Source organism: Spea bombifrons, chromosome 5, assembly GCF_027358695.1.
Source record: "Spea bombifrons isolate aSpeBom1 chromosome 5, aSpeBom1.2.pri, whole genome shotgun sequence".
Lineage (NCBI taxonomy): Eukaryota > Metazoa > Chordata > Amphibia > Anura > Pelobatidae > Spea > Spea bombifrons.
Window position 1 is genome coordinate 100002582 of NC_071091.1, and position 15846 is coordinate 100018427.

The following is a 15846-nucleotide window of genomic DNA, read 5'->3' on the forward strand; positions in this document are numbered from 1 at the left end:
CTCAGTAGTATCATCTGGCATGGGCATTAACACAGTAAAACTGATTATTCTTAAATAACTTGGTGTTATTTCTTCTTATTCCAAATAAGTTATGCATTTGATAAAATCAGAATTGCTGATGTCACTTAAGATCAGCAAATTCTTTCATAATACCGCAGCAGCATATTTTGACATATTCAGCATGTTCTACAGTGTTAATAACAGGCGTAATTGCAAAACACACCAGCTATATCAGATTGGGTAAAATGTTCAACGAAATATCGAAGAATTTAAATTTATTTTAAGTTTACAGTGCAATAACGTAACTAGTATTAGGTAGCAGATACAATATAACATGGTTCAGGGAACCTAATGAGTCGATGAACATTACAAAGGATGCAATCTCAAAATATTGTACACACACATATATATATATATATATATACATATACCATAATGCAGAATACTACAGGCACACGAATCAATAGTTGGTGGCATTACAAGTTTAGACGTATCAGAACGAAGTTGATGACGGCCCATACTTTTGGTCTAAAGGCAAGCTTATCGTTTAAATATACATAATACACTGGTCTAGACAACAGATCTTCTTCCACTTAACTTACGGTCCATACGTAGGTTGAGCCAAGCATTAGAACAATCCTCATAATGAATAGTAATGTTACACTGGCCTGCCAAAACAGACTGCAGAGGAATGGAAGTTGTAAAACTGTCTAAATAATTTATACTTTAAGAAATGCTTTGAAATCACAGGAATTTTTTTATTTTAAAACAGGGTAGAAATGGTTGCAAGTTGCTAAGTACTATGCCGCTCAAATGTGATGTTCAGTAGTAGAAAACAAGACTAGATGATATAAAGTTTGTAAAGTGTTTGAAAGATTCCATGTATTCTTGGGTCAATCTCCTAAGCATGAATAAGTGTTATATACACCCCTGGTGGGAGTTAAAGAGTAGGTAATGACAATAAAGTATGGCAGAAGGGTTTTCTACATATTTTGTGGTCAACCAAAGCAGTGGTCTTCTACTGAGATAAAGACTACTAAATTTTGGGTATTATATAGATACTGGGGTCTCAAGTTACAGCTAATGTAAGCAGTTCCAATAACGTATTTTTGAAGCTGGTATCGTCATTCGCAGAAACTCCTAAAAAATGTATTTCAATACAAATTTAATAAAAATGATTGATGTTCTATAGTGCGTTCGAAACATCATGTCCATGTGTTGGTTTTAATACGGCTTTGACCACACAGAAAATAAATTCTGTTTTTAGTACAGGTTTGTATAAAAGAAATTTGAAAAGACGATCAGATCTGTCACTAATTTTATTTATCATTTGATGAATTAATTTGCCATCCTTTAGAATGGTACTTTTGGCTCCCCAAAGTTATTAAAGCCCACATGGAGATAAACATCCAAAGGAACAATTCAGCCCTTTACTCAGTAGGCAAATCTTCCGTATCATTCACAACCCTAGATGCCCCCAAATTCCGTTTACAATGAATGAATGAATGGATGAATGAATGAATAGCAACCCGGTCACAAATAACGTCCGGTTTGTGAAATCTGGGTTATTGCTTAGTGAATGATGAAGCTGAAACACAACGCTACTCGTAAAACAACCATAAGTTGAGACAACCAAAAATTAGACAAAGTAAGTTTCCGATCAAAAAGACGGTGAAGTGCAATCTGGTTAATGGTACAGAAAGGTTTCCAGTGAGTTCCATGGGTTATTGAAACAACTCTTTAAAATAGCTGAAACACCGAAAATATTATTATGACATGAAGACAGTTCTTACTGACTTCAAGTATTATTTACCTGCATACAGAATTTAACTCTATAAACCAACGTTAAATGAGAAAATATATAAAGGGGAATAGAAAGCAACGTGTTATATGAAATTATTTTAAATGAAATATTTTTTTCCAATTTTAGAACACATCAATAACTTATAAATATCAAATCTGAACAAACATATGGTTAATTTCAATTAATGAAAATGCTTTGTATAAGATACTTAACAAACAATTCCTAAACAATCTTTATAAAATACTAGAAAAAATATAATACTCAGGTTTTAAATTGCCCCCTGGTAGTCATTTAGTCCAAAAATCAAGAAACAGACAAGACTGGTTTACTTATTTTACAAACATACCCCATAGGGCTTTACATCTTCCATTCTATAAATAATAATTAAAAATAATAATTCATCACTCTCTGAATATAAAGATAAAGTTTAACCCACAACATCAAAAGTATACAAGCTGTATTAAACACTAACAAAGCAAAGAACAGTGATAATAAGTAAGTGACTAAATAAGTGAGTCTTTAGGGAGTGTAATAATATACACTTGCTAAGCAGCAATATTTAGACGTTACAGTGCCAGAAGGGTGTAGTAAATGTGACATGAGTGCAACCCCAAAGGATTAATGTCTATAGCAAACTTATAAATCAGTCGTATGGCTTTCCATCTATTCACAGCTATACTATTCCCCAAAAGTCATTTTCATTTCTTTAAGCATGAATTGGAAAAAGGGCTGCTGTTTGCGGGGGGGGGGGGGCTTTGTGCCCCTTTCTTAGCAAGGGGCAATCGGGGATTCTACTTCCCCTCATGTGCTTGCGGGCTGGGAAAGCAGAGCTCTGGGATATAACATATCTTAGATGTCGAGATGAGAGTGGAGGAGAGGTGCGGTATGAAGACATCACCCCGGGACCCTCCTAAGTGCTGGGGCCCTCCTAAGTGCTGGCTTAAGGGCAGCCCTGAATGTAAAACATTGTCCATTAGGTCACTGTCTTTGAGGACCATGATTAACTTAACTATCATTTATTTCTTTTTATTTCTTTTTATTGTCCACCATTGAATCCAGTAGATCTCCCAATTTCAAGATGGGATCATACATGTGCAACCTGTGATCTTGTAATGTGTGTATACATAGCTCCTCCTGGATAGTTAAGGACCTGATAAACATATACCTCAATGTACTTAATAAGGGATGACATCTCCTAAGAGACATATTATTACTTCTCTATATGTAAATAGAGTTACAGTTTCTATACATATTTGAAATATTCTTAAAGCCGTGATGAGTTCCCAAATGCCAAGTCAAAGTGTACAGCGTGGATGCTATAAAGCCCACCTTACACCCCTGTCCTTGCAACTGAGTGATGCCCAGCTATTTCTATAATGTTGTTTGATGTTAATTACAATATTCGTTTTTTTGCATTGGATTAAAAAAAAAAGGCCTTTCCCAGCCCATACGTAACCAAGTAGAAAATGAGTTAAAACAACTTATGCCCATTAAGGTTATTGAGTTTAATTTATCATATTAAAGTAAAATATGCCACCAAAACATTATTTATATATTATACACAGATTGCAACGAGGGCCAGAACTTTCCACTAGTTGATCCCTGATTTTCCACGTACTCAACTCTAGTAGGTTGAATTACTTTCCCTTGTCTAATCATTTTTTTTTTCGACTGGCTGGTAAAGCTTAGCGATATTTTTCCATCTCGAAATCCGTTTTATGTTTACATTTATATAAATTACCAAAAAAAAAAATGATATAGGCTCTGCCACGCAGAAAGCTTTTTAACATTTTATAACACCGAATACAGGGGGGTAATGCGAGGCAGAAAGATACACGGCGTGTTCCCCAAAATATTGTAACATTAAAATAAAATACATTCAAACGAGACAAATACAAGCTGGGCTCAACCAGGCCACCTGACCTTCTGTAAGACCATCATCTTGTCGTTCTACACATCTGTGTACTATGATGTCATACAAGACATCATACGACCCAGAAATGGCTCAACAGGTCTACAAAGTATAAAACCAATTGCTAGATGTAAAAATAATTTGCTTCTTCTTTCCATACATTATTAGAGATGTAAAAACACAATATATGGATATTACACAACGCCACACTATTTTTTTGGAGCTATGGCAAACAAGACGCTCATCCGCTCCCACCACGCCGAACACTCTAAATGGCTACTTTTACAAGGTGAAGGAAGACTTCTCCCGCTACTTAATTAAATGATCCATCTTAATTCATTCTGTACCATACAAGCTACGCATCAAGAAAGGCATTTTCTTTTTTTAGAACAAAAAAGGAAACCTAAAAACGGCACCGAGGCTACTGCAGAAGTTTCCAAGTCTATGAAATACAACAAAGGACTAGCGATTAATAAGTTACATAAACCAGATCTGCAAAGATTCTCAAATATCAATATTAATCAAAGCCTTGACGCATTGAGCTATGCTAATGCAGAAATTGGCTTGGTACGTCATGCCGTCGTAGGGAAAACACATACACGACTTAATTAATACAAATGCAACATACAGCGGGATTGTATGGAAAAAAAAAAACGATTACATCAGTTGCCTTGACATAAAACAAACAAACGGATGTAAATTTCGCATGTAATCATACGAACAGACTTTCTGTAGAATATTTTGTTCCAAGCCATGCAAATTAGGAGGACAAGCAACACAGACAGAAGAAAAAAAAATATTCACATTCCTCTTCTCTCTATTTTGGTTTTTTTTTTTTTGTCTTGAGAAAAAAAGGAAATCCTTGGACAGGCTATCCCAAATCAGGCAGACACACGGGGATTAGAGGTCTAACTAGGGAATACACAGGAAGATAGGGATAGGGGATCTGTCTGAAATAATTCACACTGATTTCTGGATATACGTCTCGGCATAACATTTTTACTAAGTATGACAAATGGAATTTTAATATCCGTATGTATTGCTCTATCCAGATTTTTTTCTTCTTTTGAGCTCATGCATTAAACACGTGCTTCCTTCAATGCAATGCCCCGGTGTCTGTTAAGACACAGATCGCAATTTTAGGGTGCAGAGATTCCCCCTATCACATTACTACGAGTGTTTCGGACTTACCCTCGTGTCGACGCTTTTTCTTTGTGCGGCGTCAGTGCTACATAAGAATAAAAAAAAAAAAATTAGGAAAATTAAATATTTTTTTTAAAAAATTAAAAAAAAATAAAAATAAAATGTTGGAAAAAATCCAGCTGGCTCAGCGTGGTAGTTTTCCTCGAATAAATGTAGATTTTTTATTATTATTATTTTGGATTTTATGTAAGCTCTCCTGTCGCTGCAACTTTTTCCACTGGATGTAATTAGTGTCACCATGCCAAGTGCTGCTGCAATAGTGGCACATCCTCGCACAGTTAACAGGAATAGGATTCTCCAGTGGACTACAATACTGGCTGCCTGAGGGTTCTAGGAGTAACAGTAGTAGTGTGGCTGAGGTTTTCCAGTCGCCTAGTATTAGCTATACAGATACTAACCTCAGCCTGTCTCCTTTTCTTAAACCCTTTAATGCTGTTACTAACACAAGGCATTCTATTAACCCTTAAGAGGCACAACAGTCAAGAGGAAGGTGAAATAGGCCACAGCATCTTTGTGGATTCCTTTAGTTCATTAAATAAATGTATACAGTTGAAGGGAAAAATTGAATCTTTTTCTAGATTGGAAATGCCTTTTAACGTACAGGTTATAATACTTAAAAGACACGGTAAAACCCAATGAAAAGTGCGAGAAAAGAGTGAGGGCTTACGCAGGTACAATTTTTTCAGGCTTCAAACCATAGCGTACAAGGGGTTAAAAAAAAGATTTCTTGCACACAATATATAATTTCATTTTCATAATCACAAAGGTAACTAAGTAGTTAAATGATTAAGGGCCTCTGCCTGAAAGATCAATAGGTAGAATTATGTATTGATGTATATTTGTTATGTGTTGGTGCTGAATAAATAAAAGGTAATAATAATAATAATTATTATTTTAATAATAGAAGGAGACAGAATGGGCAAATCTTAATTTCTCAGCAAAACAAAAAGACTTTACCCCTTTAAACCAGATTCAATTCAACACTGGCTTTGCAAGAGTGATATTATTTGTACGGACGTAAACATGAAGAATTGGGTGAACAAAATAGTTTTTGGCATTAAACTTTTATCATGTCAATTGTCTTGCTTTATTAAGAATTTTATGAAGTTATGGCTGCAATAATAACGCATAGTCCGCAAACTGACATATATATATATATATATATATATATATATATATATATATATATATATAAAACTATATATACATATAATGCACAAAGGAATCGTGTTTAGAGAAATAGAATAACCATATGGTCCGTGGTCGCGCAACATTACATCACCCAAAAAACTAAAGCAAACTATTATACAAATTCACTTGATGGAAACTTTGCCAATGAAATTACAGCCAGGCAGACGTTACTACATCTGTATAGAGCAGCATTATAACGATATACTCAGCCCTCCCAATCCATTTACAATAAATACAATCCTATTTCACAAAACCAATGTCTGGGTCGAAAATCCAAAAATGATGTATGCTTTACTGTTTATGTGATGTGCCATCCTGTATGGCTATTTGTATTTCGTATACATGATAGATAGACGAGCACATACTTATTGTGGCTTTGGACTTTATATAGTTAATAAAGTTTTATAATACATAAGCATGCTCCAATTTCTTTCATGCGGAGAACCGCACACTTTTTAGCCAAATCTAGCTAGAAAAGGGCCATTCTTTTACCGAGAGGGTGGTAGATAAGTGGAACAGCCGCCTATCAGAAGTGGTAGAGGCTAAAACAATGAGGGAATTTAAACATGCATGGGATAGACATGAAGCTGTCCGGCATATAAGAAAACCATGGATCGATTAAGGTCATACTAGATGAGCCAAATGGTTCTTATCTGCCATCGGATTCTACATTAACAGTTGAGGGCTGCATCTGGCCCTGGGCCGAAGCTTGCATAACAATGGTGTAAAAAAAACAACAAAAAAAAATAAAAAACACACACACAAAATGTTAGAAACGACTTGTTTCTGTAAGTCAAATAGTTATGTTATATACTACTTGTTATGTCCTGTTTACCCATTGTACAGCGCTACGGAATATGAAGGTGCTATATATAAAAAATAATAATAATAATAGCGCGTTGCAAGTTATTAAGTGTTCAAGTGTGTTTTATTACCCAGTATCATCCGGATAACTGCTGGTTTATAAATGCCGTGCATCTTTCTATACATGTACAGACGTACGCCAGTAAAAGCATTAGGATAAAAGTTATCACAAAAAAAAACCAGATTTCATAATTGTTTAAGAATAAAACGATAAATGACACATCATTATATACAGGTACATATATATATATATATATATATATATATATATATATATATATATATATATATATATACACAGGCACAGGGTGTGACAAGATGATATATGGAATAATATAATTAATTTAAATAGAAATGTAATTTGTAATAATAAAGCTTTTCAAACATATTCTGTAGAAGCTCTGTAGACACAACTCCTCTTGGCTAGTTTGAGCACCTGTCTAAACGTCTGGACAAATACTTATTATATCGTCAACAATATCCATCCAACACAATGACCTAAATTATAACCTAATATTTATAAGAACAGCTATACTTCTACAAGCTTTATAATGATGTTTTCAAGGGGAAGAAAACATTAAAAGTATTTCCAGAAATTAAATTCTATTAATAAAAAAAAAAAGTTACAATAGGAAAAAAAAAGTCATCAATAGCCAAGATAAGTATACTACCAGAATATAAAATTTAGAAAATTACATTTTCCTATGAAAAAAAAAAATGTAGTCGGTATAAAAAATAAAAGCAATCTAAAAAGAAAAGTAAAAAAAAATAAAAATTTAAATGAATATTAAAAAAAAAAATCGAACGGCATGATAGGAATAACAAATGCATTCTACATGAGCCTTCTCTATTAAAATTAAAAATAACAACCTCAACAAAAATAGTTATAAATAATATAAAAAGTATATTGAATAACAAACAATAAAATAATAATAGTTGGCCGTTAAACCAATGTTATGCGATTTCTTTCCCCCCTTTTTTTGACCCCCCTCACTACAACCACCATTGTTTATGCCAGCCTTTAATGTTCACAAAGTCAATACCCAAAAGGAAATGTGTTCATCCCGTTTAGATAGCAGAGTTTACCATTTTGGGCTTTGTATATGCGTATCACAGATGATTTAAACACACCACAACTATACCGCCTGTTTAAAAATATTCAGATATTTACACTGTTAGATCACTCTCGGTTTTTTTTTTTTAGATCTGAACTGGTGCCAAACTGCCAAAAAAGTACACAAATCAAAATATGTTACCTTTGTTCAAACAATACTCCTGTTCATTATATAACAGAAACTGTCATCCATAATCTCTCGCAAGCCGGGCGCTGGCAAACACTTTAAGAACGGGGTGGTTTGAAATGGTTCGAGGCAAAACCGAAAGATATCTTTAAGTAAACCATTGAAGAAAACCTAAGAACCCTTGGAGATTTTTGAACCTCTACCTAGAGCTCCTATTTTTTTTTTTTTTTTTGTAACCTAGAGGTGTAATTCAGACGACGACGAATATTATTACCGTTATTAAAGCTCTCGCAACATTGGATTCATTCTGTGCAACAAATTTAAAAATTATTAGCAAGCGATAATAGCTAAATCTCCCATAAAATGACTTTCAAGGGATTCGCCCTTTCTTATTGGAAGTATTGGTCTGTATTCTTGTTTTTTTTTTTGCTTATCAGAACGGGTGTTTATTCATCGTTTTGGCACTTTAGCAATCTTAAATCCTTCATCCTAGCGTCTTCACAACGCATCGGGGAAGGAGGAATAAGAGAATAATAGCACATAATGCACACGCCTTTCCTTTATCGCATAGGATCGGTTTTTGGTAGCGCAAGAGTTTTTTGTTTCATCGCATTCCAAATATGTTAGATTAGATTGCATCATGTCATTAACATAAGAAAGTAATCTGGGTTTCCTAGCCTGGAATATTTGAGGGAAGCCTCAATCGTTCGTGATAGACTAGGATCTTGGATGTAAAACGTAGATTAAAAAAAAACAAAAAAAAAACCCAAAGACGTCTTGGCCCGAAACCATTGGGAGGGTTACCACTATAAGCACGGCACTATTGAATTATAGTCTTCCGCGTAGGGTGGTGCCCCGTCCCGTTGGGTGGAGTACCTAACCTGAAGGAACGAAATACTGGCAAAGGCCAGCGTTGTTTGATAATGTTTCCTAGTTGCCAGGTCGTGATGCTACACCAACGTCAACTCGTCTGGTGTCTACTGCCTCGCGTGGATTAATGCGTAGAAAGCTGTCGTAGCGGATCAAAAGATTTACATGGTGTTTCCCCAAGAAACATAACAATTCCTAATCACATCCAGTTTCGTTCTAAATGAGATCCGAGTTCGCCGGAATACATTTCACTTAAAATCATAAAATGAGTTGCAACGTAGGCCAGAAACCCGGCAAACCCCTTTGCTGACTCGGTAGTCAAATCTTTCTGGGGGGGGTTAAAAATCACCATTTATTTATTGATCAGCTTACAATTTTGTTAAAGGTATTAGGTAATATTTCGATTACCAAAAAAGTTACCCTTTTCACAATAAAACTATATAATTAAAAAAAAAAACATTTTAGCTCAATGCATTAATATACAGCACTTTCTCATGATTTTACTTTTATACTTGAGAAAATACAGCATGTTTTGTGTAACAAATGAGAACACTGAAAGCTCCACTTAAAAAGAAAATCACATTTCGGGTCTAAATCAATTCAATACTTCCAGATGTATGGATCCTTAAATGATTTCAGTTGCAAACATACAGTTTCAGCTGCTAAATCTGTTTTGCCAAAACTCACTTTCCATCCTCAAAAAAAAAATTTAATATTTATTTTAAATGTATTATTTATGTATTATTTTAAATTTATTCATAAACTAATAGGAGGAACAAATAGTATTAACCCTTCCTTTTTCAAAAGCAAAGTAAATCAGTAATTCTACATACATATACATAAACACGTATATATTCTGCATGTATGTTGAAGAATACCGTCAATGACTTCCAAATACTTTATTAAGAATATATAAAGTTAACTCTTCGGTGTCAGTAAATCTTTATTTGAATCATTTTCCGTAAGTTCCAAACTATTTTCACGTGGAGAACTTATTACATATTAATATCGTCAGCAGAAAATGATCTTCTCTGTGTCAATTTTCTTGTTGCTAGAACGGTGTAAGATATTTTGTTTTGCCCTGGTTTGAACTGATGGTCACAGCGTAACCCCTTCAAAAGTCACGTATATTTTTTAATCAATTTTACAGTTAAAAAATCGTGTGCATGCCAAAGCTTGCGTGCGTCATTTTTTTTTTTTTTTAATACTGAAAATCTGGAAAAGTAAACTATAAGAAAAAAACTAATTTACATTTTTTACAATCATTTTCCCCTTGCGTTATATCCTAGTTTATACTAAAAAAAATATATATATATAAAAATAATAACAAGCCCTGAAGCATGTTTCCATCACTTTAACATTAATAAATGGAAGTTTGTTCTTCAATTTCATCTGTTAACCATTTCTTTGGTATTAGAGATATTGCATATACACTACACGTCAAAAAGTTTATGATTTTTTAAAGTTTCTTTTATTCTTGCCCCTCGGTATTAATTGTGGCATCCAACATTATCTATTAACCCCTTCAGGCCCTCGCAAACCCCAAAAACATTTCAAAGGAAATTTTGATCTGTTTTTTAAAACCTCATGTAGCCTCTGATTATAAAAAAAAAAAAAAAAAAAAAAAAAAGATATAGCTACAATCTGATTTGCGTGTTTTTGTGAATGATTTATCGGAAGGATGTTCTTTATAAAATTGTTACAGGCTTTAAAAAAGAAGACTAACGCGGAATTAATGTGTTGGATGATGGTGGAATTCTTCATCTGGTGCCCTAGTACCTAAAAAAAAGTAAACAGAGCAGAAAATAACTTTCTCCCACATCTACACTTCTTTACAAACCAATCTAACAAATGATATACAAGATGTTAAGCCAGAGCAAAAAAAAAAATTCTTACACCGATTTAAAAATAGCTGTATCTACAAGCATAAGTGATTTATTCAAAGTAACTCAACACCACCCCTACACACTGCAATAAAGACCATTCAGCAGCGTCCAACCTAAGCCCTGGGTCACAAACATTGAGGGGTCCTGTTAATAGTAAACATTTTCTGGTGGTATTTCACAGGTCTCGTGTAAATATAAAAGACAAAACAATACGTAGAACAACAACGTTCAAACGTTTAGAATTTACAGAAGGGGGGGTGTTATGAAAGAGACATTCGGCATCAAATATTGAAGTTATCAGATGTTACCATCCTTGGGTTAAAGATGATACGTGTAACACGCGTGAGACATTTGTACATGAAGCGATGTGCTTATACTAGAATAAAGCTTTTATTCCGACGTATGATCATTTAACCCTTAAAGTGTAAGAGAGTTTCGAGCTAACTCCGGTCAGTTTAGCTGCTTTTGCAGAGGAGCAATAACAGTCCGTCTTAAGTTTTGATATAAAGCCTAATGATATAAAACCAGTCGAGGTATCTGCGTGATCCATAATCAAACAGCAAGTTCTAAAATCTTTTTTACGACCCCGAGCAAAACGCTTGGGAAAGGGGGGGGGGCTCTGGTGTAATAGCATGTTATAGCTGTCTTCTGTGTGGTCAAACATCCTAGTGGTAACATATGCGTAGGGCCTCCTAAAACCAATGGGCAGTCGGTGTTATGTTTGCCCCAAACCAAAAGGACAAATAACTTTTGTAAAGTTAAGCAAAGTCTCAGGATGGGACGGCGTTGGAAGTCTGAACTATCTTTATCCCTAAATTTGAAAAAAAAATTAAGATTATAACCCGTTATTATTATTTTTTTTAAGTGAGGTCTTCAAACTTGCCGCATCACAACCGCGTTCTCTAGGGACGGCTATGGCTGCACGCTGCTCAGCAAAGGGGCTGCTCCCACACACTGGTACCCAAAGGGTTAACGCATAGCCTACTGCCACCTGGCAAATCATGCGTTTACTCACGATCGAAACCCCTTGTGTCGCTTATCGGGTTAAAATGGCAAAAAAGAAAGAAAGCAAAGCGGGCAGGAGCCCCACAGAGTTACTACAGACCAGCATATGGAAAATGTACCGAGTTTTTATGTTAAAGTATCTGTCTAGCATTACGAACTCCAATTTGACTTGTGAGGTGTAATATTTGGGACAGAAACGTCTGCGTTTACAGTTAACCGTGCCTGCCAAAAAATGAATCCAGACTACCACAATAGTTGTCTTGTGGAAACTAAATTAAGCAAAAGCAAACAGAGATTGGAAAGTTGTCAGTTGATTGAATGAATGGGTTCATTTTACACTCACGCAGAATATCTTAATCAGAATATATATCCCCTGCGCAGGGACGGTATTTTTACTACCAATTTGTACTTGTTTGCTTTTAATAGACCCGCGTTCACCGAGCGTCCGTACACTTCATCATTTCCAGTCACGTTGCACAAAAATCTTATATGTTCACAAATTTAGCATGTCTAGTAAGCTGAAACGTAATTACAATTTACAAAGTTGTGAGTGATAGCCTGGCACCTCGTGGAGCTCTCCCCCCCCCCTTCTCCATTGAAGAAGAAGAAGAAAAAAAGTCTATTTAACCTCTTAGCTACCGGTGAGGCCTACTAACTCAAACAGGCCAAGCAAGCCACAGGCCTAAGCGAAGACACAACTACGCCATTAAAACAAATGTAAAGACTCGGCCCGTGAATAGAAGCGAATACAAAGATAAGCTTTAGAAGTCAATGTTTGCATTAGCCACGTCAGAAAGAAGAAGAAAAAAAAAAAGATTCAACCACTGGAAAAGAAATCAAAATGGTTAGTATCATTTCCAGACAGTTCTGTCAGCATCAGAGGTTACAGGAAATAGTTCGTACAACTCGTATGTTTATACTACGACCTAAATAATTAACCTTTACGTGGACGTATAGAAAACACGGGGAAAATAAGACCTACAACTCCACGCGCAGGGTGCCCTTAAAAAAATAAAAGCGTGGACACTACAACAGAATATTTACATTATGATGTTGAATGAAAACTCTTAAACATTCTACATTATTCTCATTATGGACTTCTACGTTTATTTTTTTTTGGTTCTCGATAATTAGATCCATCTCAAAATATAACCGAAATGGCCACATTTCAGATGTTTAACTTTTTTCCCTTAAAATCAACAGGAAAAAGAAACTCGATACCCCCAGAACCCATAGATTTTAATTGCCCAGCTAAAAAAACTTGACACAGTGATTAAGAATTTCCTTCACTTTTTTTTTTTTTTAAAGCCTCCCTGAAGTCTGATGAAATAAAGACTCGAGTCTGTGATTTAAATATATTTAGACTTTCCATCTAGGTCCCAAATGGAATGATCCTTTTTTCGCCCCTTTGTATCTTCCTGACCTCCCCGTCTCACAGCGTAGAGTATATTTACATAAGTTGTACAAATACATTTCCAGACTCAAACCGGAGCAATTAAAAGTATTTTGTCTTGATTAGCATCAAAAAAAATTTCCGCCAGTAGAAAACACTTACAGTTACAAAGTAGCCACCAACTTTACAACCAACCTTCATTCACAAAATGATTAACCATGTGTAATCTAATACGCTATCGGGAATAAGCAACATAGTATAAGGCGTCTTAATTTTTTTTTCTATAAATGCAAGTCTCCAAAATAGATTCAAAAATAATAATAATAATAATAAAATGAAAAAAAAAATAAAATAAAAGAGAGAGAGAGCACAGGGCGGTCTTCATGCAGAGCTGTTAATTCAGATTCTTTTCAATGCCTCCCTTTTATTATGAGAATTAGGAGAATTAAGTGAATACAGTGGATTAAAATAAAGACTAGTGAGTCATTGTATAACTGCAGCTTCCCCTAAAATAATAACCATGTATTTTAACCAATCAGTTACACACAGTTTCCTCATTCATTTTGTCCCATCTTAGTTTGACACAAAAGCACATGCAGAAGTGTCCCCTAAGTAAGAGGCAGACATGCTTCTTACCGTCACCCTGTCAACCGAGAACTAATAAAACAAGGTTTTTTTGTCTTTTTTTTGTGTGTTAAAGTAGATCAATAGCATACCTCATTGCCCCTGCTACTTTCCCCCAACACCCATCACTACTTCAATGAGAAAAAGTTTCCCAAACTCACTAATAAACATCATCGCTCCTTCGCCAACCCCCCCTCCTGTGTATTATAATCACAAGGACTTTGCAGCAAACTGTTTCAGCTCTCAGATATGTAAATAAAAATCAGATCCAGTAACTTTGTCTTTTAAAATAGAAGTCAAACCGAACAGACCTGGAAGTTACTCCATGAGCCAACCCAAAACAAAAACAACAACAAAAAAAAACATAATAATCTCATACACCAAACAAAAACTTGCATTCTCTCTCTTCCTTTTCTGTCTGAACTTGACCCTCAACAATCAAGCAGGGCTTCTGCACATTAGATCAGGACTTACTGCCTTTTCAGGATGCCAGTGCTGCAAGTGCTGCCCCCCCCTACAAAAATTATAATAAATCCAAAAAGTCCTGTTTGCCCCCCCCAATCTCATATGATCCTCGGTGCATCAAAATACATGAATAATATTAATAATCAAAAGTCACTTATTTGGTTGCATGCCCCCCTACACACACACTCACACACACATACATACACTCACACACTTAAGATCCTTAACGCTCTGAGAACACACCACGAATGCAACAATGTTTACGTCTCCAGAAAAGAGAGAGAGAGAGAGATAAAAGGAGAAGGAGAAAGAGAGAAAAGAAGAGCGAGAGAGGGAGAGAGCATAAGCTCCTTCCTTTTCTGCCCTGATCTGTTTGCTGGATCTGCCTTTCTGCCCCCTCTTACCTGTTGATTGATCTGCAGTAACCCCAGCAGCAGCAGCAGCAGCAGTATGGAAGATGGTGGAGATCTAGCTTGAGCCATGAACCATTTCCTTGTTGTTCTGCAGAGTTGATCTTTGATTATTTTTTTGGAGGGTAGGGGTTGAGGGGGGGGGGGGTGGGTGAGAAAAGGTTTCCTGTTCCCCCCAACCAGTGTGATCTGTCTGAGTGCTGAGAACCCAGACACTGAACAAGGAGTAGGGGTGGAGATCCAGAAGGAGAAGGCTCTGGATGCACTGGCTTTTAATATTAGATCCCTGGATCTGGAGCAGACTAGATTGCAGAGAGATCAGTTCTTTTATCAGAAATGTTATCGCTTGTCAGGACCTCAGTCTCCGAGCATTACGTCAGTTTCAAGACACCAACACTATTAATATCAAAGAAGCCTTAAGCAGAGCATAGCGCCACCCCCGACTGCACGGTCTTAAAGGCACAGCGTCCTCCCACATCCAGAGACAGCAGCAGAGCCCGGCGCAGTGAGCACAGCAAGACAGGACTCACGCAGAAAATAGAGGGGGGAGGAGGAGGTGGGGTGGCTGGGGACAGAGAGAGAGGGAGAGAGAGGCAGCCATTCACTCCCCCCCCTTCCACCCAAACCCCCCCCTTACTCCAGTTCATTTTCAAGTTGCATTGTGTTCTGCAGGCACAGGTTGCTGGGTGAAACATTGCAAAGTTGTAAATAATGAAAAAAACAAAACAAAGGGAGGTGGTGAGAGTGAAATGTGAGAAATCATCCTTTTTTTGTATTTTTTTTTCTTTGTTAGGGGCATTGTTTGCCCTGCATTCTGATATTCTATGGGGGTTTTTTTGGCAATTTTTTTTATCAACAAAAATCAGTGCTTTGATTTTTTTAATAGAATTTTGATTAAAAAATACAGAATTTTAAGTAGGTGTATATATATATATATATATATATATATATTATACAGGAGTTGGGAAAGAAAAGTGA

At 35.8% G+C, this 15846-nt stretch overlaps 1 protein-coding gene across 1 annotated transcript in view; it reads right to left on the bottom strand.

Moving 5' to 3' along the window:
• TRPS1 (transcriptional repressor GATA binding 1) overlaps positions 1–15343 on the bottom strand; it is a 133668-nt gene extending 118325 nt beyond the window's left edge. The window contains exon 1 of the mRNA XM_053468270.1: positions 14863–15343. The gene's annotated coding sequence lies outside the window, so the exon portion shown is untranslated. The remainder of the gene's footprint in view (positions 1–14862) is intronic.
• Between the last annotated feature and the right edge of the window lie 503 nt (positions 15344–15846).